General features: G+C 43.4%; 1 protein-coding gene across 5 annotated transcripts in view; it reads right to left on the bottom strand.

Annotated features, from left to right (window-relative positions):
* The window catches only part of SGMS1 (sphingomyelin synthase 1), a 107,397-nt gene that overhangs the window by 65,390 nt on the left and 14,871 nt on the right, over positions 1–27,136 (bottom strand). For 4 of the 5 annotated variants that reach the window (XR_008450631.1, XR_008450632.1, XM_054070998.1 and 1 more), the window contains exon 2: positions 12,443–12,561. The gene's annotated coding sequence lies outside the window, so the exon portion shown is untranslated. Of the gene's footprint in view, positions 1–4,564; positions 4,727–12,442; positions 12,562–27,136 lie in introns of all 5 variants that reach the window. The other variant, XM_054070999.1, reaches the window with a different exon arrangement.

Below are 27,136 nucleotides of genomic sequence, written 5' to 3'. Positions count from 1 at the left end.
AACTACATCTCTATTCCTCCCCGCACAGAAACACCACGGTCACATCCTCTCTCACTCAAAAACTGATCCAAAAGAAGTTGGAGGCACCAGACTGAGTCACTTCTGTGCACCAATCCCTTAACTCTGAAAAATCCCACTCCATCCCTCTGCTAAGGGAAGTGAAATGTCGGAGACTCACTCCTAGTTGGGGCAACACCAAATGCAAACCCTGCCATGCTGCAAAACTTCACCAGAGTCTCCTCCAACACATGTAAGCTACATGCCAGCAAAAACAAGTTCCCCTCCTCCCCCAAGAATAAACTGGGCCATTTCCTCCCCCAAAGTGAAAATACCAAATCAGCCCGGAAAAGTTCAGCCAGACTCACACTGCTTTAGCTGGGTTTGTACCAGCAGTGCTTGAAGGCAGTTATAAAAAGGGCCCAGAAGAGTTCAGAATCGACTCTGAATCGACAAGAAGAGGTTCGAGGTCTCCCATGTACAACGGCAAAGACTATTCCCACTGATTACATACAGTGAGAAGCTACAGTATTCGCAGCCTTGAGTTTCAGGCTGACCAAATCACACTGCTGCTGTTTTGATGCAGTGAAGTCAGCAGTGGCTATTGAGGCACAGAAGAGGAAATGAGTTTAAGTGACACATTTTTAAAAATAATCAGAATTCCAAAGAATATCAGCATACCTGAACGCAAAACCAAGAGCTTTTCTTGGGAGATCTGTCAGATATTTCTACTTAAGATGCAGCCAGTAACTGCACGTAATAATCAGAGGCTAGGAAACAACAGGGAGGGGGAGAAAGCATCACCTAACAAGTTTCCAGCAGCAAAGTATGCGTGAAGTCCTAAGACCTGAATTACAAATTTAGCTTTGGTGAGAACTTTACCTCCAAGCCAAATAGATGCTTGCAGGTATCTACTGTGCTTTGCAAGAACTTCTCAGACAAGCTTGAACATTCGGAATAGGAAGCAAGAAGTAAAAGATCCAACCAGATGCTTCCTGCACATTGAGAATTTGGGGTGGGGAGCCTCTAGTTGTCTGGGCTTGGTTCGGGTGTTAGTTCTCCTTGGGAGTGGGGAGGGGTTTGCTTGCGCTTTGTTGCTTTTTTAAAGGACAGTTTGGGTTACTATTTGCAAACAGTTTTAGAGATTGAAAACACTGCAACCTAACCTTCACTTGTTCGTCAGCAAAGCAAATCTAATCCCACAGTCAGGTTATTCTATCTGGTAGCAAAGTAAATGAGCTAAAAGCGAAGGAAAGGGAGAGTTACCATGGGATACCAAGATGCGTCACTTCTCTTGGCTCTCCTAGCGCCACGTGACTTCCCAGCCGTGAGGGAAGAACTCAGCAGATGGGATAGGAAAAAAAATATGTAAAAAAGGCTCTAGATTATAGCAAAGTTTAGGCTTTTAGATCCAACCTGCTAGCTGCTTATGGCTACAGAAATACAGGCAAACATTTCTCTATAAACCAAACTATCTGCCCATAAATCTATTGCCACTGTGCAAGAAATATATGCTTCCCCTTCCAACGTTCATCGTCTACACTTTTTTGGTTCCTTACAGTAAATTTAGTGCAAACACATTCAGAAATACTGCCCCGACTCCCTGCAGTAAGAACTATCACCTGCCTTTCAGAGGCAGCAGCGCAGGTCAGTAATTTTCACTTTGCTCATAAATACAGAAGCAGCCACTTCACAGCATCAGACACGAGCAGCCAGAGTTCAAGAGAGCTCAGAAGAGGGATAAATCACTTGGAATTTACTCTCAAAGTCATCACGCAAGCCACCAAATCCACACCTTAGGATGGAGCCCACTGAGCCAAGACTCTGCGATACTCTTTTCGAGGTATCGCTGCTGAGCGGCGCACCACCGCAAAGTTGCCACACGTGTACAGTGCAGGACCCCACCATGTGCTCATCCATACTTTGGGTTTCACTTTGCCTAGTCCAGTATAAATTTTCAAACATCCCCTGCTTCAAGCCTTTCTTCTCTACACAAAATTGTAGAGTGGTTCAATGTCTGATATTTTTTCTCCTTTTACAGCTGCCAGTTTCTTCCTAGAGTGTCAGAACAGCTCCAATTCAAAGGACATTATTCCACCTCCATATCCTCCTCCACCTCCCAAAGTCTCCTTACATCCACATGCTGCTGAGTGCCAAAACCTACAGGGAAATGTGATTCTTTCCTACGCCAGGCAAGCAAACTACCTCTCTGTAGTAAAAAGCAACGTACAGTGTAAGAAGGCTTCACCATCCGAGCTGCCCCGGTGACTTCTATGGTGCAATCCCAGAGTTTCAGCTCTACCCAAACATCACGTCACGCTGAGTATCAAGTTTGCTGGGAAATAATGAAGCTCATCTGTCTCCAGTGCACCAGGGTACACAGATCATTACCCTGGGCAGCAGCTGGCAAGCTGCCAGTCCAACCTGCCCAGCTATTCACACTCTCCTATTAGCTCCAGACTGCAAAATTCTGGTAAAGTAACACAGCTAACTATTCAAGACGACTACTGCTATAATCTGCTCTTAAACACCAACTTTTTATCACCTGAACCATTTGCGCCTGTTTCCCCATTAGCTACCAAAAATATCAAATAATACACAAGCCAAGAAATCCCACATTTAATCTGCTACTCCAGCTTGTGCGTTAGCACACATCTATACGACATGGCATTTGGAAGCAGCTAAGCATTATTTATTACCTACTGACAAAATGAAGTTTCACATTTCTGCAACAAGTTTAACACAGATGGTGTTACCTTCTTCCAAACACTGCTTTAATAACCCTTTCCTGAGACAAGAGATCCTGTTTTTAACAGCCATGGTTACATTTTACCCAGCCTTTATTGAACCTCTAACCTTTCAGGAACGTCCTGCAGTCGGGAACATCACACCATACCTGCACACCATCAAAAGCAAAACTCTCCCCTGCTTTAAACTTGTTGCTTATTTGGGTTATTTTACACTATTTTTTTCAACTCCACACTGAAGAGTCAAAGTTTATTTACCCCCTTTTACACAACAGCTGCTCAGTGCCTTTGATCACCTTTATCATCCTTTGATGAACCTTTTGCTTTTTGGAGATGGAGGATCAGCTGGCACAAGGAACCATGGCGAAAGAGTTGTGTTCAGGGTTGCTTTGTTGCTTTTTCTTTTTTTTTGCCACAGCAGCTTGTTCTTTCTCTATACCTTCACTAATAGCATTAATTCAATTACTACTTTGACTTTTCAGCTATTTTCAGTGTATAGATTTCCAAACCCAGCAAAAAAAGGCTCCTAAGAACCAAACAAACCCCTACAACTAATAATGTTTTGCATTGTGCCAGTCTAGCACACACAAGCATTGGGTTTCAGAGACAGGAAACAGCCTGGGAAGAGCAGTAATCCCTTCATGTCTCACAATGGCTGTTTCCAATACTTCATTTCAACCAAAGCAGCAGAATAAGGCATTAATCACATCCCTGTCTATGCACGAGGACGCCTTTCTCCAACCTCTCGCTTCTCTCTGCTAAAGCACTCACCCTTTGCTGCTCAGGCACAGCTCAGGAACCACCTGCTTCTTTTCCACATCCCAACCCAGGACTCTCCACGCTTTTGCAAAGTGCCTGCAACCCAACAGGCACACCCAGCTGCTCTTTTCTGGTTAGAGAGGCACATCCGCATCATCCCTCTTCGCATGTATCGCTGGCCCTACTCTGCACCACTGCTTGGGCTTGAGCTGCTCAGCACGCTGCACACCTTCTGGCACCTCATTACAGCAAGTCCTAGAGAAGAGGCAGCAAAAGCACCAATGCTGAAGCCAAAAGCACAGGGAGGGAGTAGGGGGGAGAGGGGAGCATGGACCTCACATTCCAAGCTGGCAAGCCTGGATTCAGGCTCCATATAAAGCAAGTAGAATGTGCATTCCAAGATTTTTGTACTTTGAAAAAGATATATAGATACTTTGGTCAGCTGTTTTATTTCCTGATAAAGTATCAGCAAAGTGACCTGTCCAGAGGCGCACAGAAATAACTCTGATTTTGTATTAGTAACCAATTGCTGCTTTACTGCTTCATTGACCTTGTACCACATACCAGATCACTCACCTCACCTGTACTCGACACACACCCATTTCCTCTCTTCATGTGGAAAGAGTACCCAACACTTTGCATCATTAATAATCACTGTACGCCAAAGGGCTGAATGGTATCATGAAATTCCTGCCCAATACACAGATTTTTCCCAGTTTTAGCACCTCAAACTCCTCTCAACAGAGGATGAAAACACAGATTTGCCTTTAAGTGTCCATTTTCACTCCACCCCAGATTAACACAGAGAAGCAGATACTGGCTGAATAGAAGAACTTTCCAGCTACTACTAAAGAATTGGTGGATAAATACTAAAACAATACTTAGGTGGACATTTTACTGACAAAAAACGTGATTATAAATGCAAAAAGAAATTGAGATTTAGCCTGACTTCTGCAGGGACAATGCAGCTTGTACAAGCAAGAAGCAGCAGGACACAGAAGAAAACTTGCTGTTCATGTGAGTTCACTTAAAAGAATGATCTTGTAAGTCTTCAGACTTACCCCTTGGCAAGGCTGTGGGGTAAAAATAAGCTCTTCCTTGGGACAACCTGCCAGGTACTCCTACCATACAGTTTTGGATACTGGTTGGAATAGACAGGAAGGATGGATTAGTTTTGCTTGTGATAACGGGACTTTCACTTCAATAAGCATCCAGCACTCCACCTGGAAAAGAAAGAGAATCAACAGGTCCATGAACAGACTTTCTTGGGTTATCCACCTGGAATTTTAAGACACTCTCCTGCCCTCCCAGAGTGTACCGGTAGCTGTTTCACCAATACCTAATGTAGAACTTCTTTCTGAACAGTAACATTTCGCTACAGCATTATCTTTCTCCAATGCCCACTTCCTGTCCAGATCAAATCAAGTCATCTGAGAGTGAGGGTCAGGGAGAGAGTATTGAGACAGTTTGCCCATTTGGGTATGAAATGGTGTGCAACTGTTCTCCAAGTGACAGAAAAAGCATGGATGGCAAGGGGTTACTGCATTGTCACTCACCCCTCACTCCCCTTAAAAGTCTCCTTCATCCTGAATTCCTCCTGTGTACTCTTTCTGTTCAAAGCTCAGCTCAACTCACATTTTCATCTCAGCCACTGGGCCTCCCTGCTGCCACTGCAGAAACTCTAGACAATGACTGAAATTCCAGTAAAACTATCACTGTGCTTGGTTTTCCTCTACAGAGGAGACAAACGTGCAGAAAACTGACTGCTGTGGTAGAACCTGCAGAGAGGAGCTCACCTTAACCCCAACACATGCGGTGCATACCAACACCAGAGCAACAGGCTGGTGGCTCCAGCCTGAGGTCAGGGGTGGGACCGTGCTCACGAGGGACGCACCAAAACACCAAACACCATTTTTAGTAAAAGAATATACAATGCCAAACTACACAGCACCCAAACTATGTTGATATAAGACATCTCTGCAGGTATCACATTGTCATAAGACCATCAACACCGGAGCTCTCAAATTAACAAGTTGCAACAGCAACCGAAATGATCTGCATTTGGTTTCCCTTGAAGTTTAAGAAGACAACCCCAAAAATTATTAATTTAACAGCTACAGCTTTAATTTGGGCCTGGACTAGTAGATAGCATTAGTCATTGCACAGGGGAAAAAGGCTCATAAAAAGAAGTTTCCTCATTAAGGCACTGCTTTAGAGTGCAGAAATACAAATAATGACTATCTGCTGTTGCCCCCTTGACTTTTGGCTGGGCGTGCTGTGTGCAAACAGTGGTGCATTTGAGTCGCGAAGCTGAGTACACAACATATTTCCCCCTACACACAGAAATTAGCTCACTTTCATACTGCCTGCTTCAGCTGTGTAAATAAGAGCTAAAACGCTGTCTTATATATATTCCGAAAAACTAAATTCAACAAAATGTAGCCAAATAAGAGCCACAAAATTTTTAAGCTCTTTATTCTTGTAGTATACTCTTTTATCTCTTAATTTTAACACAGCATTCACCGTAGACAATATTATTTATATTTGACAAAGGAGCTACCTAGTCATTACAAAACCCTTCTTAACAGAATATTTTGGGAAAAGTCTTGAGGGAGGTGAGCACAAAATCAGTGTATTTTCATGTACCACTTGCAATTTTGTGATTATAAGATTTGTGATTAAGTCATTTAGGACACTGCATGTAATTTCCCTGTTGCTCTAAACCAGAGCAAGTCAATGCACTTAAAGAATCCAGCTTCAGCCCTTGCTAAAAAAAATCTGACACCCAGCCAGCAGATGATGTTTCAGAGTTAGCGGTAATTTAAGGCCAGAGCTGCCCTCCTGCATTGATAGACCTGCCCACAGCATTAGTCTTTAGGGGTTGAGAAGAGAGCTCATGTGTTGGCTTCGAGCAAGCTGACCTCCTCACAAAGCACAAACACAACCTTGCCATGAATATTACTGGAGTATCAGAAAAATCGTTTAGAGAAATAGCAGCTACAACATAGCTACTTGCCTTATCTCCTTTGTAAACAGCTTTTAAACTGCCAGGTACAGATATGATTAAGGAGTAGCTGGAGATGAAAAGAGACATCTTCATAACTGCTGACAGGTAAGTTTATTTGAGCTTCAGCACAAGCATTTAAAGATGAAAGAGCACAAGAAGGATGCTGAAAGACAACTGACAGTTTGAAGAATACACACTAGTTTTCAAATAATTTCTGTGATGTAGAGTAATATTTATGATCACAGCATTCACCGGGAATTAGAGCATCCATTTAGCAGCAAGTTTGACAGATGAACTGTCTGGGGACTTCAAACAGGATCAGCAAAAACTGTAGAGCGTTGCAAAACTGGAGTCAGTGCCTTTGCATTCTTGGTATTCAGCTGCCTTCCCGGAGATACTTCACAACAAACTAAAACACAGGAGGAAAACATCAAGCAGAAGAGCAAATCAAGAGCTACAATTGGTTTCAGTAGAGATGTGTGCTGTCCATATTGACTGCAATGCCCAGACCTGTTAGTGTACAGTGCCCGATTTTGCATCTGCTACTGGCTTCATTTAAAAGCCTTTCGTGCAAGACTATTATTTTTGGAGCAGACCAAGTTTGACGAACCAGTACCACAGCAGGGTGGTTATGCTGTCAGGCATAAACTACGCAAACCCTTGGCAGGGGGCAGACACAAGTAGCTGCCTCGGGCTGAGGAGAGCACCAGTCTAATTCGGACCAGCAGCAACATTCACGAAACATGTGAAGTAGCCTTGTAAGCACAGTGAATACATCCTAAGAATAAAAACAGCAGTTGGGCAAAGCATGATTTTTACCCTTTCTGCCACTCGTCTTTCAAGATGTGTTGTGCAGCTCAGGGAGCTCCAAAGCTGCATTTACACCAGCTTTCCAAGAAACTGTTAGTAAAGCTAGCAGAATTCAGCAATGTGTCAAAGTATGGAGATGGGTGCAATGAAGCTCCACAAGGCAGAAAAGGGCAGGGAGGAACCCAAGGTAGAAGCATGCTCTAGACAAGATGATACTTAAGTCTGCCTGGTTGTGGCTTGGATACACATGATCTGAACAGTTGGGACAGACACAGATGACAGAGCAGACAACCTCCACTGGCACTATAAAATCCCTTAGCATTTCAACACCAAATACCCATCCTCTGCTACATATTTATCACCATGGAGCAAAATATATTAGATTTAACATTTTGTCTTCCTAAGTAGTACATGGAAATCTGTCTAAACAGTTGCTGACAGCCTTTCAGATGTTCATTGGAAATGGGGACGGCAGAGGGAAAAAAAAACCTTTTTATCTTAGTACATCTTGAAAACAAATCTATGAGAACAGAGAAAAACATTTAACAAATGAACTGAAACAAAGTAACATGTGCAAGAATCCCAATAACTGAATCATCTTTGGAACAATATAACTGCAAAATCACAGTGTAATTTTAAACAGCTATGTCTGTCATTAAAATAACAAATTACATAGTCAATACTTATCCAATAATTGAGACCTATTTAATAGGGTCAAATTCAACACGGGAACATAGCCCGTTGGATCTATCTAATGACTGAAGATGGAGGAAAACCACCAACGAATAATGCAGGTTCCCAAAAGGCATAAAAACCAGCAGTATCACCGTCCCAGTCTGTCTCTCCTGGACTGCAGCCTAGGAGGATGCCCAGATTCATTAAACACTTCAGCAGCATTTGAATACAGGTTTGCTGAATACAAAGAAATGAGATCCAGACCAGAGAGATTAGAGATCAGCAAGATGGTGTTTGCCTTGTGAATCCAAATAAACAAGACATTTTGAACTATTTCCAGCATGCCTTCAGCACAAAATAACATCGGCATGTCAATGTAATAGTTGATATTTTAACTGCATGCTAAGAGCTCCAGCAACAGTCACTCACATCAGCGCTCAGCCTTGAAAGGAAGCGAGAAGAGTTGCAAAAGAGCAGTGCTGTACTTCAGAACAGTAACTGACTTTCAGATAAAGACGTTTGTATTTACATTCACTCCCCAAGCACTTGAACCCAAGCAGAGCACACTGGTTCTTATCCAAACTTCTGCTATTTGCTAGGTGCCCTGTCCCATCCCCAGATGTCTCAGGTAAACGATGTGACCCTTGAAAGGAGCTGGGATGGCATTCACCATCGCACTTCAACCGAGACCTCAGGTACACAAGAGGCAAGTAGTAAAAATTAAGCCGAAGCAAAAAGAAGCACAAGGAAAGACAGAAAAAAAACATTTTCTCCTTGAACGCAGGCAAGAATTGGTGAACACGCCCTTACAGAAAATCCTATTACTTGGTCATGTAAGGTATGAATCGATCTCAAAGTAAACTGGGGACAAAGGAATAGTCATTCGCTAATTCAGTTGACAAACAAATCCAGAGAAGGACTATATCCTCTTTGGATTAAGGATTAATTAGGAGCAGGTACAGCCTGTTTTTACTAACCGCAGCCATTTTCTGCTAGCAGATCCTCTGCCTTTTCCAAGAAACAGGGGAGCTGCCATGTGTCTGAGAGAAAACAAATAAGGAGACAAGAGTGAAACTATCAACAGAAACATGCTTTGTGCTACTCATCTATCCTGAGCCAGCCAAGCTATTTAATAAGCAGCAATGGCTAGGAAATCTACCAGAGTCTAATCCATCCAAACAAATGGAGCACTGGGAACATACAGTATCTGCTCCAAAATTCAATTAAACTTTCAGTTCCGGATAAGCGCCCAAGACCTCACCTCTCTCCTTGGGCTCGTCACTCCTCTCTTGGTACACAGTTGCTCCATTAACAGGGGTGGAAGCAGCAGCAGCAGCACCAGCACATCAGACCATGGACAGGACGCAGGTACTCCCAGGGGATTGCATGGATTCACTCCTCATCCTCCTCACTTTTCAAATGCAACCTGTGGACTTGGGTGTTTCTACCAAAAACACCTATGCAGGTCCTGCAACACTCACTTGACAGCCCCGCTCCTACAGGACAGTTTTGACACATGCAGCTCAGGTGTATATGGAAAATGTGAAGGGGAGGTTCGTAGGGGGGGGTCAAACAGGAGCTGAGAAGGATGCCCAGCCTCTCCCAGCGAAGGAGGCAAAACCAGCAGCCGGCCAGCCAGATGCTGCTCTAAAGGTGCTGCCCGTTGTGTGCAGGAGGTGAATAAAGGCAGTGCTCACACAGCAGATCACTAGCTTAAACATGCCCCATCACCTTCTTGACCACCACCAACTCTCACTCCTGGCAGCAAAGGAATTACTCAAATTCAATGTCGCAACGAAACCCGTGTCCTACAGAGGATACAGAAGAACTGGAAACTCACATTCATTTACATACATGATTAATAAACTTACCCAAAGGTGCTTTCACATGTACAGGGCAACACCCAGAAACCAGCCAACACTTTTAATCGAGATTATCCCCCATGCTTTTCACATTTCACAGGGTGGTGGAGTTTTGTCACGGGATGGGTTTTTTCGCTTTATTTCACTTTTTAAAACATCTGCTCCAGCCAACTGCTGCCCTTTTAACTGAGAAATCTGAATGCAAAAATCTCGGTGCTGCTAAAATACTGAGTAGCCTGCACTCGAACTTAATTGTAACCATTCCAAAACTTTGCTCTATTAATATACATTTTTATTTCCAAACAAACAACTTGGGAAAAAAATATTTTCAAAAGATACGGCACATACTGAGGTTCTGCTCCCATAGAGTTAAATTCGGTAGGTATAAGCACACTCGGCAGTAACAAGCTTAAACAAAACTCACCGAGACAGAAACTGAGCTCCAGTCATAAACCACTGCTTTCCACTGCACCCCCTGCTTTAAATAGTTACCGTTACACCGTCATTATACATCAAACGGTGCATTTGCTTCGCCCTCTGAGCCTAGAGAGCTGCCACGGACAGAATCATTAAGTGCTATACAAAAGTAACATTGGGTTTTCTCTCTTTCAAAGCCACTGAAGTTTAAATCTAAAAGGGAATTCAGCAAGCAGCTGAATCAAGCACATAGAGTGCCAAGTTGGAGGATGGAGGATAAGTATATTTACATAACAAAAGGCTTCCCGGATTATTTTAAGGCTCAAGTTCTGTAAAGCTTTCAATTGAGAAAAGGGATGTTTTCCCTTTGTTTAAAAAGTAATACTCTCACAAAGAAAAGAATAAAAAAGTCAGTGAAGAGACAGCAGTATCTTGCTATTCCGCTAATCTAGATCCCTAGATTTCAGCAATGAGTCATCCCTGTGCTTTGTGACCCCACAAGTCACAGGTTGCCACATACTGAAAGAAATACATAAAAAATAGAGAGATCCCAAGTCCCAAGGCATTTGCAAATAACATCTTTACAGAAACTACATATGCCCATTGGTATTTAGTTCAAATCTTTCTCATCTAGTACAGAACAAAGCAGCCTTGCACCTCCTGAACTGTACTTGTTGATGTTCAACCCCTATTAAATCTGCATTAAACTTTAAGCAACACGTTACTGCATTATTCATAATGTCTGTGTACTGGACCCAGAGGAAACAGAAGTTGAATCAATGCACTGACACGAGCTTCTGGTGTCTGGTAGAAGTGCATTCCACCTTTAATATTTATACAGCTGAAGGAAAGCAGGAATCTCTTGATGAAACCAGTGATGAAAACAAGCCCAGATATTACGGTTTGTCCAGAACAACTATCACAGCTATCAGCTTTCAGAAAGCGGCAACTGCAAAATTAAAACCCGCTCCAAACAATTCACCTAAGGTGCCAAACACAAAAATCAGATCCCCCAACTTCAGCAGCACAGATGTCAGTCAAGCCAATTTAAACACTTGAGATTTAGCAGCATGCTGTCCCATAACATCTGTAGGAAAAGGGCTGAAATCAACTTTCCCAAAACCAAACTTGCTTGGGACACCCGCAAGAAGAATTCCACTGCATTAGAAGAATCACAACTGAAAGCTGGTCTCCTGCTCCCCAAAGGCGCTCAGAACCAGCCGGTTCAGCCTCACCAACATTCCAGAAGGTTTTGAGAAAAAGGCAGCAGCTTTCCCAGCTGAGAACTGGAGGCACGGAAGACTGGGCTCATTTGCTGAGCTAGTCCCTCAGCTTACACACAAATAATAACAGTTTTAAAAAGACATTTCTTTCTAAACCTCTGTGCCCGACAGCTCCACTCTTATTTTCTGATTCCTACGCCTCCCGCTCTAGCCCTTAAATCAGTCACAGAGCTTTCCAGTACCAACAAACCCAATAAAACCATAAAAATCTTAACAAGATGCCTTGGAGCAGATTCTCACACAGCTTCAAAGGATTATTAAAAGACAAAAACATAACTACAAGCAGCAACAAAGGGCATACACCCCATTTATTTTCTCTTCGCAGGTCATTTATCTACGTCAAAGCCAGAACTGGGAACAGAAACCAGGGATTGCAGCCGCCAGTCTGGTTGCCTACCCAACGTATCACCCAGGTTCAACAGCCAGGGAAGGAAACAATCAGCTGACTTTTCCTAAGATGATGCAATTTAGTTAGGCTGCTTGTGGAAATTTTTTTTCTTGAACGAAGAGAGTGCCAGGCTGGCACAAGCAACGCCCAACCTAACCCCATCATCAAGATTCTCTACTAGGCCACGCTTTTAAGTGAGAACCTCACTTCAAGAAACCAGCCAGTCCAGGTGCCAAAGAAAGTGCCACACAGCTGTAGGACATAAAGTCGGATGAAACAAATAGTCAAGTGAGGACCGCTGACTGCTGCCAGCACTGAGCACCGCACACAGGCAAAAAAAGATTAATCCAAAGTCAAAATGGTATCTGTCCATGCAAGTCCAAAACAAGAACTTACCCAAATTCAAGTCACGTTTAATACCAGTTTAGAGTAAACAGTGTTTAAGAAACATGGCTCCAAAACACACATGCCTGAAAATGCAAAATTCATTTACTTACCTGAAATTGTTTTTCTACCCAAAGCACTTGATTCATCAGCTTAGAAGCTCACCAGGAATACAAGAGTCCAAGCTCAGAAGATCTGCTGCTTGCTGCTTCTCATGTAGTCATGAGAGTCACTATTAAAAAAAACAAATAAAAGCAATTACATATTAAGCAGCAGAACTAACAGCAAGCTTTCTATCAAAATACGAGGAGTTTTCACAATATCAAGATGACCTAAAGGTTCACCAATAGCTGGGATATACAGTAAAGACCCTGCTAACATGCACAGCTGCATTTTAAAAACAGCATTTCCAAAAGGATGTAGAGAGTAGGATGTATTCTTGTGTCCAAATAAGACACATAAGCAGCTTTCTGAAGGAGTGCTAGAGCGCTTCTCCATCCGCTTTGTGGCAACCTACGAAGAGCCAACCCACTACTCCCTCCATGCACCAGCCTTCCTGCAGGAGCACACCTTGAACGTGTGCTCATTCTCCTCCCAGCCTGCAGCACGTAAGGGTGGTTAGGATGAGACTGCCACCCCTAGAACAACACAGGAAACAGCTGCCAAAAATGGGCTGCAGGCTACCTGGTTTGGTCTAGGGGCACCAAAGTCCAGAAGCCACCTACTCGCAATGGCTTGAGAATCAAGTTTCGCTCTCAAGAGCCATTCCCAGTTCCAGCGATCCCCAGAGCAATCAGGCAGAACACCTCCTGCGATACACATCGCCATTTAGGGCACAAAGTAAAGAAATAACTCTCAACATATCCTTTGAAGGGAGCTGGTAAAGTCACCCAAGCTCTGAAGCAGGCATCATGCAAGATGATATGTTTGGCTGACAAATAAGCTGATGCAGGCAGCGTGAAGGAGGAAGGCCAAAAGCCTCTTCTGCTGGCCCTCAAGATAACCAAGATCATTTATGACAGGGAGGAAGCACTTGCACTGAAGCAAACCAAAAAGTAAAAGCCAAACTGCACGTGACCAAAACCTCGAGGGACAGCACCAAGGCTTCTCTCTATCCTTGTTACTTAACTTTAGCACATCCAAACATTAGATCCAGAAGCAGCAGGCAAACCACTCAACCCCACGGCTGGGAAGCAAATACATTCTTAATCCAACCCCCCAGCTTTCAAGGCAGATAAAACCAGGGAGGAGACTCAGAAGAGAACCAGCCCCCTGTCATGTGAGGCTCTGCTAGGCTATTTTGATTAAACTTTCAGATAACGGAAAACCAGATGGCCTCCCTGCTCCTTTCACATTACTTAGAAAACTGTGATCCATACATTTACATTCAAATATGGGGCAGGGGTGTATGTGGAAATCAAATCCTGCTTAAGGAGAATGAAATCCAAATAAGTGACTGCCACCAAGCAAGTAGTCTGTGGCATGGCAATTCTGATTTCTCAGACTCCTTTTCAGCTACGCTTAGGATTAATGGGAAATTTGCTTTTGGGTTTTACATCGCATTCTTGCCTCATCTTCAAGATGATTCAATCAAAGTACTTCAGGAGCATTTCATCAGGCATCCCCCACCCGGAACACCCACTCTGAGCATCCACCGGCCCAGTCTCCAGCAGCCAGAACATAGGTGTGAAGTCAAATCGCTTCTGTCATAGAAACATAAGGTTGGAAAAGACCTTAGAGATCATCAGCTCCAACCATACCTGTCCACTGCTAAATCATGTCTCCAAGCACCTCATCTACCTGCCTTTCAAACACCTCCAGGCACGGGGACTCAACCACTTCCCCGGACAGCCTGGTCCAGTGTTGTCCATCTGGATGGAGTCATGATGCACTCCCAGCAGTGGAGCTGCTCAGTAAAAGCGTTGCTATCTTGCCCTGTTTGCTGCAAGACTGTAGTAAAAAGAGCTGATTTTTACAAAATGTACCAAGTTATCTTGAACACCCACCAGCATGTCCTCAGTAAGGAGGAAGGCCCTGTTTCCATGAGTAACTGCACTCTTAACAACAGCGACTCTCCTGCACGCATCATACTCTCTGCTCGCAGCCACTTGCTCATCTGCCAAGTTTTATGAAGCCCAAAACCCACCCATCTGCTGAGCAGCAGCAGCATGAACTGTGAGAAAGCCAGCCTGCCACGCTCCTCCCTGCATCCGGAGGGAAAGCTCCCAACTGTGTGCCCGCTCTTCTAGGATGATGGATCCCTCTCTGATCCAAGAGATGACAAAGCACAAACTGGTGTTCAAATGTAAACACACAGTTTTGATGAGCAATTCATGAATCAGCATGTGCTGCTGAGCACCATGAGTGCCTCCAAGATGCTCGATACCAGCTATAGCCTCTTCCTGTCCAGTATAAAAGCATACATTCCTCTAAGGACACAGTTTCTGCCATGTATAGAATTAATTCTGAGCCAGGTAGAAAAAAGTAGAAGCAATTCACACGGACAGCTGGCTTTGCTTCCTACCAAACTTATACTGATAGCAGAACTGTATGGCGAAGTTTGATTACAACTCATCCCTTTGAAAGAAGAAAGCGTTTGTTAAAAGTTATAAGTTTGAATTAACTAACATATAGAATTCTGACACAGAAGTTTTTTAGCAGGGTGGTGACTGTATCTGGTTGAAGCCAGATAACAAGGACTGGTACAACGGTCACGGGAAGGACCACCAGCTGGGCCAGATAAGGCCCGAAGATGGCCTAGGCTCTCTAAGAGCATGTGCAAGGAGAGAAGGTAAAAGTTCAACGCGAGGAAGACGGCCTATCTTCATCCCCAAAGACCCATCAACCACTACCACAAGAAAACACACAAGCACTAAGAGGAGGAAACCTATGATAATGAGTTCCCAGAATTAATCTTACTATGATAATGAGTTCCCAGAATTAATCTTACTATGATAATGAGTTCCAGTGACTAATCTTACTAACCCTACCCACTTCTTGGAAAAATCATGACTATGTATGTTACCCTTATGCATATGTATAACATGGCACAATAAAGATGTACTGGCTTTGACACATGATGTGCAAGTTTGGAGGAAAGATCCCCCTCACACCCTGTACACAGCTGCATACCTGCACCTAACTCTGCGTTTGGTGTTGTTACTCCACGAGTCACCTTATCTTTCTTGTGGCACTCACACACTTCATAGTTGGGTTTTTTTTTCACCTCTAACATGTCTTATACACTTTTCAGAATAAAAGATCTACCTTACCTAAACCAATTAGCCCGGATGCCACACTCCCCTGCTCCCTCCTGCTTAGGGGAGACCCTTCCACTTGCACAGCTGTGCCTTCTGCTCTGCTCTGCTGGGGTGCAGCCTGCCAAGTCCAGGGCCCAGTCTCTTTAAATCCCATGTTAACATATTTATGGTAGTAGTTGAGATCCCAGAGTTGCTAAGCAATAGCGAGCCATTATAGCACAAAAGAAGCCCCCTCCCATTTTAGCATACAGCATGGAAAGGTCTGGCTCTGTCTGTGACAGCACTTGTTCTAACAGCATTTCTTGAATGCTGAAGCACTAGCCTAGAAGTAATTCTGATGGTTTTGAGGCAATGAAGATTGATTTCTGAAGTTATTGCCAGCCTTGCTGTCCACACCACAAGATAGCTAAGAACTACCACCAGGGACACCTCTAGAGCACCACTTTGTAATGCCTGATCTCACATACCATAACCAGCACAGCCTCAAGCTTAGGACAGGCTCAGAGCTGACACTGCATCTGACTAATGCATTTAAACAGATTACAGGCTGTGAAAATCTGCAAGATTTCAAGAAAGAGCAAATAATTTCCTTTATTACTACTCAAATGTTTTTCAGGTGAATGCTACCATCCTTATGATCCATGCAGAACTGTAAGTGAACCAATCATCCATACAGTTTAGGGGAGTAATGTCCACACCTAAGTACGAAGGATCACTTTCTGAGACTTGACAGAAGTAAAATGTCTCCTCGTCCTGTTCAGCCATGCCTGCAAAGCACAGACACAGAGCTTTAGAGCTGAGGATTCTCTCCTTTCTGTTTTCCTTCCCACTTACATATACACCAAGCAGCAGTGTTGCAAAAGGCAAGAGTCTGCTGTTGTCATACTTTCTTATCCAACATAAACAGTAATGATCAGGAAAGTCTGCAAAAACTGCACTAACCAGCTACCGACTGCTGCTTAGAAAAGGCACCTCAATGATTAGAGCAGCATTTCCATTTCACACCCCAGCACAGGAAGGCAAGCTTATTTCCACAGTTCTCTGGCATGTTTGATTCTTGTTTGCCAGACACACACTAATGTGTCCTTAAAAGTCCTTAAAATACAGAGGAGAAATTGAGCCTGAATGGATCCCTTGCACTTGTTCACCAGCCCAGTAAGCCTGTGAATGAAATAAATCAAATTAATTGATTTAAAGATAATGTAAGGTATTCTGAGAGAGTATTTAGCTGATGCCTGAGATGCGATTTTAATCCTGCTCATAGGTAATTCTTTGAACACAGGAAGCCAGTGAAATTTGTGATGCAGCTCTTACACAGAAAACATCTCCAAAGACATGCTAACCACTGAACTACTTTGCAAACTGCTCCTAATCTACAGTTGTTTGCCTCTGCTCTGGTCCTGTGGAGCCAATGAAGCCACACAGCTAAGAATGTTTTTATGTAGACAGATCTGCAGTAGGGAACCTAAATCCTACTGCTCCTCTCCTCGACTTTTGCTATTATGTTTTAGGGTAACTTCCATTTTTGCCTTTAATTGAAAGGAAGTAAAATCATTTTAGCTCCCATTTCCATTTTAGAAGGATTCAGAGACAATTCCCACTGCCAGACACACATCGCTTTTAATCGGTGCGTGGTGAAGCACTAAGGGAGTCACCTCAAAACATCCTCTTCAGCTTTCCAATACGGAAAGATGGTAGCAAACCAGCTAGCACACTGCAAACTCATCCCAGTGTCCCAAAGCCCTGAGAAAACTGTTGTTATCACAACCAAAGGCAACATAATCATGTAAATTAGCAAGATTTATTCACTGAATTACCTTTGCTTGGTTCTTCCAGCATCCCAGTGATCTGACTGGGGGGGTCTGAGAACAAAACTGAGGGGAAGAAGCTCATAAGAGTTCACTGTCAAATGAAAAACACTGTTCGCAGCCAGCACGCTTTCTTCTCTATTAAAATTTGCACTTTTATCACGGCCGTGCACAACTGTGCTGTCTCACATCAGAGACGTCCATGTACGTTCTGCAGCAGCTTGTGAAAAGCCAGCCGTACACCACCAAGTCTTGATTTCCATTGTACGCTGTAAATAAGGTGAAGTATCATTTTTACAAGTGGGGAGAGGGAAAAAGACTACATCAGCACCAGTCAAGATGACAAAGTTCTGAGGTGTCTTACTAAATGACTATGGTAGAGAGAGGAGGAGATGTAACAAAGGGGGAACTGGCTCCCTCTAAGAAAGAGCCAGATCTAAAACTCCTTTTACTTCTAGGTCACGTCATAAGAGACCTAACACACAGGTACACAACCGATAGAGATCCCCTTAACAGGAGACTGTCTCCTTCCCTGCTACCAAAAAAAACATCCCTCTCTCAGGCCTCCTCCCCAACTTCTTGTTGTTCAGTCTTCCAAAAAACACCACAAATGTGGCCTCTACAGTGCTCCCAGTTTCCTTATTACTCACAACAGGTGCCAGCTGCCCCACAGATACTCAGAAATCTTTACACCAGATGGATGCCAGGATACTGAGAACTGACTTGGTACACATTGATACTTTTAACTGTCCCTATGAAGTGAAATGCTCAGTTTCTCAGATCCACTTGAAAATACTTTGATGATAAAAAACTAAGATTACTAAATTCTAGAAAGCATGTTATTAAACACACTACAACTCACTCATAGTCGGGCCATTTTCCGGACACTATTCACAGTCAGACCTAGCTAGATAATTTCCCCAAATTATTAAGAACTCAAGATCTGATTATCAAACAGATCATTTTCTGGACTGATATTTGCATGCAGTTTCCACTATGTACAGCTCCCACCAGCAGTCCACTGCCTGCATAATACAAGGTCCAACAAAAAAAAAAAAACAAGTCTAACCCTGTAGCTCAGGAACCGAGAGTGCAAGGGGAGAGTCAAAGAGATGATTATAGAACATGTTCTAAACTCTCATGGTGAGACAAGGCTCAGCTCAATTATTTCACTCAGTACAAGTGGATGTGCATTCAAACAGAAACCTTTTCTTACCCTCAGCTGGAAAATGTCAGTGTGCAAGAGTGAACAGTGAGTTAACATCAAGTTTCTTGTGAAACTTAGGAAATCTGCAAGGGAAACTTTTCAACTATTGACTGAGGCTGATGGTGAAGAAAACCCAAAGATCTAGTCGTGCTCAAGGGAACCCATTTTCTGTCGGTACAAGATGTGAATGCAAAACCAACAGAGATCCTCAACAGCTTTTCAGACGAGGCTCTGTGCAACTGCCCTGAAGGTTGGCAGCATTGTATGCAGCGCTGTGTCAGCTCAGAAGGGAACTGGTTTGAAGGCGATTGTAGTTGATTTTCTTAATTTGTTAAATAAGGAGTTACAGGCACAGTGGTGTTTGGTTTTGCGTCAGACCTCATATGCATCCACACACATACCTATCAGAAGGACTTTCTTGAAGAGCATACTGTTACAACATCTTTTTGAATGCAATGCTATCTGCTGCAGCCCTTGCTTCTGAAATACACGCACCCTGATGACCAGCAAACCCACCAAAGTTCTCCCAACTTGCAGTCAGAAAATCTACTCAAAGGTCACACGCCTCTTACTGAAAAAACATCTGGTAATGACAAGTCTTCCTTTCAGCCTGTGACCTTTTGTACAACACATCTTGTGAGTTCATTATGCAATCAAGTCAGAGACAAGCAATGCAGTAGATACAACCAGAGTTACGGACCTTGCTGCTGCTCTGGGAACAGACAGTAACACGAGTGAAGTTTCCTGTCTTTTGTCACTAATAGAAACTACTTCAAATTGCTTATTATTCTGCTTATTTTTACCAATCAAACTGGTGTCTGGCTTCTTATGGATCATTTCCAATTGACTGGTACCTGTTCTGGCTTTACAGGAGCTGAAGGATGGGATGAAAGCTGAGGACTCCATGACAAGCACAGTCTATGTGCTTCTGGAGACAGAAATGGTTCACCTCAACCTGTAAGCAACATCACACATAAGAATTCAGACTACATTTAAGTGCATGACACACCATCCAAAAGCCTTCCTGTCAAGTTATTTACTGACACAGAAACAAACGACAGCAGTTTAAACTTAGCTCTTTACTTTTCGCAAATGCTTTAAAACAACAGGCTCTTAGACATATTCCACCTTTGCAAGAGTATTTAAAAGGTAAGAGCTAACACGAAGCTACAGCGAAGAAAGAAATTGGAGTAATTGGTTTGGCAAAAGGAGGTGCACCCTTCATTGACCAGAGAGTTGAGAAGTTGTATTTCTCATACTTAGATTTTTCAGCTTTTAGCATGAAAACAATACCACGTGTTTGAGACTTGGACAATATGGTGCCTGCAGATGGTGATGATGGCATGGGAAGAAGGGGAAACCAGGATGGATGCTGGTATGCTTACCTACTCATCTCAGAGGGAGGATGAGAATGGAGAGACAGGGTCATTTACAGACTGTGCAGTCTGCAAGGATAAAGGCAAATAAGCAGAGGACAAACCTAGATCTGCTGTGTGTTTTCAGCTCCAGAGGAGTTAAGAGCATTAACTGAGATTCACTTCTGGAACATGATCCTCCGCTGATGACTGAATGCCTCACCCCATCCCTCACCCCACACCACAGGCACACAGCAACTCACTTCTGCTGCTTCTCCAAGGACATGTGGTGCACTGCGTGGATAGCAGCAAATTCCAGAAGTACCAGTGGATGCTGATGCTTGACCTGGGCAGGGAGGTCAGGGGATACTCAGCAGGACAGTTGGAGATATGCACTGTCAAGTTTTCTGTTCATTGCTCAAGCTCTGCAGTAAGCTAAAAGCAATCTACTTCATGAAGCACACCCAAGGCCTTCGCTGAATGGACACCCCCCACCCCCCCAAAAAAAAAACCCTAAACACATTCTCTTCTCATCTGGCAAATTACACTCAAAATGTGCCCAAGCAGCTTTCTGTACATTACTGCAGCAGTTAAAGATCGTTTGAGTATACAAAAGCATGCTGTTAGCAACACTGATATTTATAAAGGAGGCTTCTTTAAGCCTCTTTAAGCTCTTAAAATATCATTCAATACTTTGTACGTGGGTCTCTTCTAAACAGAAGATCTGCAAGATAGTTATACTGCTGCTAGAACAGCAAATGCTGCCACACACTCAGTGTTTGGGCAGCCATTCCATTCTAACCTCTTTTGCAATTCACCTTACTGTCCAGGAAAATAGAATCAAAGAAAGGCTCTAAAATGGAAAACCGGAAGGTACCATCCTCCCAGCATGTCTGGGCTGAAGCCAGCATACTCAAGACCAGCGACTGCTTCTGGCAGATTCCCTTAGGTGCTGCCATCGCACCACTACAAGTCTGGTATTTGCTTCCACTCTTACACCCTTTAAATTCTGTCATCCCAAGCTTCAGGGCTTTTATTTTCACTATGCCCCCATAGAACAAAAAAATCCTCACAGCTGCAAAATTACATCGGTGGGACCAACATGCAAGAGCGTGCCCTGTGGGAGCCAACACTGTCTGAAGTTTTAACTACTTTCAGCTCCTGGAGTTTCCTGAGCCTCTATTTAGTAACCCTCAGGGAATCTCTCATCCAAACTCTGGCTTAATCCCCCCAAACACGATCCTGTTGAAACTCTTCACGTCTACAGCATTATCTGGCAAGGAGACTGAATATCCATCAGCAGAGAAGGGATTCAGTGCATCAATGTCCAGTCTTCAGGATTCCAGTTACTGCCACATTCCATCTCCCACACAGTTGGGATGGAAAGAAATCCTTGTTTCTGGCTTGCAGGCTACTTAGAGATTCAAGCAGGTCTGTTTACACTGCTACCACCTAACTTTTAAGCCATCACAAGCTGTCATGTTTCATCCTTCAGCTGTTCCTCATAAACAGAAGCCAGGTTACTATCCTCAGGTTGAGAACACTCTTCTCCTCTGTTAACACAACATGGGAGATGTTTCAGAAAACCTTAACTGCAAGTAACAAATAAACGTGCCTTTCCTCTGCAAGAAAAACTATACCGGCACCGACTTTATCTCAACAGGTTCCTCCATATTCCTAAGATGCCATGTTAATATTTTCAAGCACTGAAAGGGGCAGAACAACATTTACATTCTTTCATACAAGGAATCATCTCTGACAGAGCCAAAGTATCTTAATATCCCAAAAAGCCGGTCACTACGACCTCTGATGCTGCTAGCAAATTTCAACAAATGTCAACAACATACTTTCTATTTCCTTCAGGATTTACACAGCCAACAAAACAAAAGGACAGAGCAATGACCGTCCCAACAGAGGACAGAGCTGATCACGGCACTGCCTGAACGACATAAGACAACATAGTGGCTAACAGCAGGAGAACGCCCATCTGCTGCTGTCAGTGCTAAACCACACATACCAGAGCCGCCTACCGAGTGCATTTCTGCCATCGCTCGCAGTCTGGTTTTCTACAGTGGAACTTGATCAGGCTGGTGTTAAACCAGCACTCCTCAAATACAATTCTAGCTGTTCCTACTTAGTACACAGCAAGATTCAGTGACCACCTTGGGTAGAAAAAATACTATAAACTGTTTCGGAAATAAAAATTAACCTGATTATGTATGCCAGTGATTTTTTATAAAATAAGTGGCTTGGAATGTGATACATCAATCAAAATTAACATTTAGAGTTGACATGTTGCCCCATCACATCCCACTCCTGCCCCTAAACTATGTTAAGAGGTCCTTGTAAACACTGCAACATTCAGAACGGCTGCATTCCAGTCTGAGGGTAAAAAGGTTGCCTGTAAGTGGTTTATACAGTACGTCAAATGCTTTCTTCATCCAAAAACATTTTAGCTCCGAGAAACATTAAAGCAAGACATAGATTTCCATACTTGCACAGTAAAGAACTTCAGCTCCTACAGGTACTGCCAGGAACTTTCCTCTTTAAGGTTTTAGAGATATGAAAGACTATTTTGCTAAAGCAAAACTACAAACCAAAAGCAAAATGTAATGCTCTTAATATGTGAAAAGCAGGTTGTTATAGCAAGGGTGAGAACAAGCGAAGGACAAAGCAAGGCTGCCATTTCAGGTTGCTCCCTTTGTTCAGAGCTGATCATTGTATTATTCAGTAGGAAAAACTTGATGGCGGAGCAGGGTGAACCAAAGCCTGTGGGGTCTTCCCCAGTAAGTAGGAGTCTGGAAAACCACTATAAAAGTACAGGAAATTCCCTGTAGCCTAGTCCAGAATTTCACTGGCAGCAGTGAAACCCAGCTAGCCAGCAGATTACCTAACATGTAGTCTTGCAATAGACATACGCACCTTAGAAATAAAATTCTGCCCAAACCACGTTAGGCTGTTATTTACGACGGGCAATTAACCACACGGGTCACCAGAGGCAAAAGCATGACAGCTGACAGGCAATATTTTCAAATAACACTCCCAATTCAGCACAATTCAATTATCACAGGGGTACAGAACTGGAGGACAGGAATATTAAGAATGTTATTGTTCAAAGGCAGCAAAGCAGCATCTCCTTTTCCAGTTCGAAGCTCTTCTCATCTAAAGACATAACCTAGGCACACTCTCAACCCATTTGATTCCAGATCCCTGTTTCAGGAGAGCAGCAATGGCTGAAAGAGATGTGCTGTGCCCTCTTGGTAAGGCCAGAATACCTAGCTAGGGAGAAAAGAAAAAGGACAGGGCAGAAGACAATTACCTGCAGCCCCTCAATACTGGTCCCATAGTAGTTATCGGTTAGTGCATTTTTCTGTACTGTCTCCTCATTTAGCTCTGCTGGCTCCTCACCCCATAGCTCCATGTGCCTTCTTTTCTTGGGTTGTGGTTTCACTGTTTGGCCCCTCCCAGGGAATTCCCAGCCACAAGCTGGTTCTGCACCAGCTTCCCCCCTTCCCTAAACTACTGAATTCATGAATTGACTTATCTCAAGCTACATTACAAATGCAGAATTAACTATAAACAGAAAAAAAATGATAAACTTCTAAAGCAGTAATCTGGCAGGTAAGGAAATGTCTTCCTGCTCTGTTAACATCACCACGTGGAGGTCTACAGCAAGCTAATACTACATACTTCCATATTTTTATGTTAAAGAACACTAAAGATCCCATACAGCACTGGGGCAACGAAACAGCAAGTTTTGACAGTATCAGAAACATCTGTGCAGAAAAATGAGCCCAACAGTTGCATAAGCCATCTCCCTCTAAGGTACTAAAAACCAAACAGTCCTTCACATCAGTCTTACTTGTACTGTCCTACAGGCTGGAGTTTGCTTGATGGGCTCAGAGACCTCAGACAAACAGGAATGAACTGCACAGGGTGAAACCCAGACAATCCAATACACCAAAGAAACCAAAGAGAGTAAGGTGGAATAAAATTTGGACAACTTGGTGCTTACCCTCCACAAGGTTTATTTCCACCCTACAAGTCTGTTTTTTCAAGGTTGGTCTTGTGCAACACTTCAATATCGGAATATGAGACAAGGCCCGAGAGTTTAGGGAAAAGCCAGCAAGTTTATTGTGGGGCCTTGATGATGCAACAACCTGCAGAAATAATCACAGCTTTTCTGTGAGAGCGCAGATCATTTCAACCTGGCTCTAAAAAAACAATGATTTATTGCTTAGTACTGAAAAGTTTTGCAAGACCACAAGCATATCACAACCCCTACAGGGCAGTAAAACCAGAAAGACTTCATTTTCCATTTTTTCTTAGACCAGGGAGAGAAGTAGTTCACACCACATTAGATGTCAAAATTAGCTGGTTTGCTTAAATGCAATATACAAAACCACCTGAGGTAGGAACAACAAAAGCAGCGATTCAACATGATTTTTCAAGTCTTTTTTTAAGGGGGTGGGGAAAAGACCTGTACTCCCCCTTTGAAAGGCCAGAGCGGTTAGAAAGACAGGCTTCTTGTATACCAAAAAGGATTATGCAGCAGTTCCAGGTTTCACCAAACCCCTGCAACCTCTAAAAATGTGATCTCCCTGTTTCTTTCTCCAAAACACTCACGCTTTACAAACCCGCTGGGGCAGAAAGCCTAATTCTGAAACACACGTAAGGAGGTGAACAAATGGCAATGTCAAACTTCATGCGTGTCAAACTAAAAGCCACAGAGATTTTTAGTCTTTGCTGCTAGTCCATACAGAGGGCAACACCGTTGCTCTCTGTTGAATTTAAAACGTTGCTACCATTGAATTTACATGTCAATACTAAAGTAGACAAAGAAGTCTGAAAACAACAGTGCCCTTCCGCCTCCCTGTCCACTCAAATTCATCTCCAGATACCTGAAAAATGACACAGCAATCTGGTTTGTCCGATTAAGTCATTGGTCTACCACAGACCAACTAACCAGCCATTGCCACTGCCCTATCTGCGACATAAATTAAGTTCTATAACAGTTCACCCTCACCTCCTTTTCAGGTCACTACAGAAGGTGGTGATATAGAAAAAAAATCTATTCTCTTCACTTTCAGAGATTTACAAAGGTTATCCTCATCTCGGAGAAATGATAACAACCTTTTGCCTTCTTCAACCCCCCTTTTTTTAGATTTGGGGTCTGAACTAATTACGGGCGAGGGAGCAGATGAGTATTAGCTCAGCTTCAGTCACCTGCTGGAATGTCTGTGCTGCTCTGACCTAGCCAGACCTCAGTGACCAGAAGAAAACCTCTCAGCACAGTGCAAACGTCAGTGCAACGGTAATGAAAGACGAAATCTGTTGTGCCAGCTTGTTCCCCGTCCCTCTGCGCAACACATTTTATTTTAGGTTGTAACGTCTGATGCAGGAGGTAAAGAAATGATGGGCACAGCCACAACAGCTGAAAACGAGCTCTGAAACACCAACAAGATGTTTCCATTTCATGTTTAGTTACATTAGCTCTACCTTCAACTCACATTCAGCATTTCTGAATGTCACGGTGGCAAGATTTATACTGGCACACTAATGTCACCTTCACACGTGGTTTCCCCGCAGCCGCAAGCTGCTTACAAAAAGCCTGTCACCATTCTTGCCAACTAGATCAAATGCTGCTTTTTTTGCCTCTTGCTTAACAGGGAAACAATACAATTGAGCGAGCTGGGTCGGGGACAGAAGAGGAAGATGGGAAGTTAAGCAAGCGAGTCCAGAGTGGTAAGGAAATCTCTGGTTAGAGAGCCAGAGATTGAACTTGAGAAGCTCTTTTATAACCACAAGTTACACGAGCCAAAGGCAGCAACAAAACTTAGGTCTGAGGAGAATCCAAAGATCAGAAAAGGAAAGGTATGAAAGCACATCCCACAGAACATATCTGCGTTTTAAGCTTACACAATGTTTACATACACAGACAAACTGACCCTCCAGCAGCAGTCTGCTTTCTTACATACAATCCTTCCCTACAGATAAAAAATGTTGTTCTTACATCATTGTAAATATACACCACAGGTACACATCAAAGCAACAGAGCTGCATAGCGAGACCTGGGCAGCAAGTTCTGCATAAAGGAGGAAAAAAAAGCTAAAGAAAAAGAACAAAATTGGCCACAAGCACATCTTTTCCTGAAGCACCTCCCCTTGACAGAGAGCTACTTTTCACCCTGGACAGCCAGCGACTAAGGGATGCACACCCAGAAGGACAATCAGAGCCTGTGAAAGCCTGATGCTACTGCTACAGTTCCTTCCCCCTGTCTTTCACTTAAAGTATAAAGACTTAATCTTTTTTTCTCTTTTAAACTTATCAAGCACATCTCGCAGACCTCTCATACCCACTTAAAGCCAGGGCTTCAGCAGAGCCGAAGTGAGACAGCAGATCTGCTATTACACTAAAACTAACTGTCTTTTCGCCAATTCTATTGGAGTCATAATTCTCCATGAGAAGTAGGAAGAAGCTGGAAGGCAGATCTGTTCATCACAGCACCCTGAAACAGGTAATGGCACAGTAATTCAATGCATACTTGCTCTCCAAGAGTATTAAATTCCACAGATGGGTCTGTGGAGGAGCTTGATGACCTGGCTGAGATGTAGCCTGCTCCAAAGTTTCACAAACTTTGCCCGTTTCTTGGATCTCCAGAGGCCAAGCATTCAGTGAGCTGGAAGTGGTTTATTCCCTCGGGGCTGTGAAATACAGCAGTTCACCAGCAACCCTCCACGGGGAGAAGCCACAGACCTCAACCTCCCAGCAAGGATTTGCTGCCATCTGCCACAAAAACCAAATTCATCACAAACTTACTTCTCCTGAGACTCTGACTTGAATCTCTGGGGGAAGTGAGATTCATCTACTCTTCTATTGCAGTGGCCAGAGACCTGCAGATATGCTCTGAGGGCAATGAATTCAAGCTCGATTTGCACTTCACTAATTCACTACAAGCAAAAAACAAAGTTACAAGACGGTATGTGCAAGAATGACCAGGTGCTCTAATCGATCTACAAAGCGGCGTGTAAGAGTGGCTGACAGGCAGTCACTGTGATAAAAATCAATAGATCCATAGTCTGATGCAAATAATACCTAAAACTCAAAGTAAGAGTGCTGTTTTTAGCAGGCTTAAACCCACCCACTGACACAGAGATGACTTGCCAGGGGCAGTTGA

Source organism: Cuculus canorus, chromosome 7, assembly GCF_017976375.1.
Source record: "Cuculus canorus isolate bCucCan1 chromosome 7, bCucCan1.pri, whole genome shotgun sequence".
NCBI classification, from domain to species: domain Eukaryota; kingdom Metazoa; phylum Chordata; class Aves; order Cuculiformes; family Cuculidae; genus Cuculus; species Cuculus canorus.
Note: the sequence above shows the minus strand (reverse complement) of the source record. Positions and strands in the feature narration are given on the sequence as shown.